The 1,506-nt window shown below is 38.6% G+C and overlaps 1 protein-coding gene across 2 annotated transcripts in view; it reads left to right on the forward strand.

Annotated features, from left to right (window-relative positions):
* tnpo2b (transportin 2b) overlaps positions 1 to 1,506 on the forward strand; it is a 33,684-nt gene that overhangs the window by 3,524 nt on the left and 28,654 nt on the right. The window lies entirely within an intron of this gene.

The raw sequence follows: 1,506 nt of genomic DNA on the forward strand, positions 1-1,506 counted from the left end.
ATGTATAAAGACTGCAAAGGCTGAAAAATCTTGAAGTCTGTATGAAATTGGAGGTAGTTTGAGGATTAAATTTTTTATGCTTTTTAAGCTCAAAAAGGGGGGGTCGTATTATACATGAGATTGTATTATACACAAATAAATACGGTAAATGAACGGTAGCAGAAGAAGAAAAATCTTATTACATCTGCCCCTTTTTCTCAAATAAATTAATTCAATCAAAAATAATCTTCAGTTTACAAAAAACTATAAATGATTTGTATAAAGGAACAGGAGGGAAAAAAAAACTTTTTAAAGCCGTCTAGGGATTAAATTGATGTTTTTTTCACCCAGTAGAGAGAACTACAGTCAAAAGTTTGACCCAGTCAGAACAGAGCAGGGCGGGTCGTGCCGTCTGATGGTGAACACCTCCCGGGAAAGCTCAGCGTTTCCTGGACTATTTTCCACAGAGGCTTGCATATGTAATATTTATTATATTTCTAAAAGCGCCTCGCAGCATTTCCACTTGTAAGACGGTGTGTTCACAAGCACAACAAAACCGCGTTGTTTTTAAAGTGAGGACCACGGCTGCTTACAGACATTTACAGCTGGCTCGTTAACTCCTAATTCTCAAAGGAGCAGCACCGCAGCAAGAGTGCGCTTTATAAACGCTGTAAAAATATTAAAGATGAAATAGTGTATCTTTTAATGCCCCCACATCTAACAAAGATGAGTCTACATTTGATTTTGATTTTCTTCTAGAATCACAGAGTTCTCTGAATCAGCTTCAGGTGTTTGTAGTTAATCATAAATATCTGCTAAATTTAACCAGGTGTTTCAATGCCTTTAAATTACACAATCGTTTTTAGCGGAGAGTCGTCCTGATGCATCTCAGTAATCCAGGTAGAAAAATTCAAAAAGAAAAAATAAGTAGCTCCTCTGGATGGGTTCTTCTTTAGTGAAATGTTTCGTCTCTCCTCCAAGAGACTTCTTCAAAAAAAGAAAAACTGTCCACCATTAAACAGATGTGGAGGCCTTCGTGTCCAGTTGTCCTCCTCCTACAATGCTGTCATTGCAAGTATGACTCAGCCCCCTGTGAGGAAAAGTTGTGAATCAGGGTCCCAATGATAACCAACACAAAGAGGGACAAAAACAAAAACAAGGGGACATTGAGCCCTGCCTGCATTCACTACATGCACATTACACAACACCTAAGAACCACAGCATCCAAACCAATAAGCCAGGTGATGGGGCACATGACACTCTATGAACAATAGAGCTAACCAAGCCTTTTGTTAGGCGATGGCCCTCTTTTGCATATGACTAACCTGTTTGTCCACCATGTGGAGGCGGAGCTTATAAGGCTGAGTTCACCTGAAACTCATCAGACTGAAGAAGTCTCTTGGAGGAGAGACGAAACGTTTCACTAAAAAGAACCCATCCAGAGGACCTACTTATTTTTTGGAGAAACTTGTCAGTTTGGTTAAAAAAAATGTAAAAATATATATATTTTTTTCTGTACAAAGAACT

This window comes from Austrofundulus limnaeus, unplaced genomic scaffold (assembly GCF_001266775.1).
Source record: "Austrofundulus limnaeus strain Quisiro unplaced genomic scaffold, Austrofundulus_limnaeus-1.0 Scaffold597, whole genome shotgun sequence".
In the NCBI taxonomy this organism is placed as follows: Eukaryota; Metazoa; Chordata; class Actinopteri; order Cyprinodontiformes; family Rivulidae; genus Austrofundulus; species Austrofundulus limnaeus.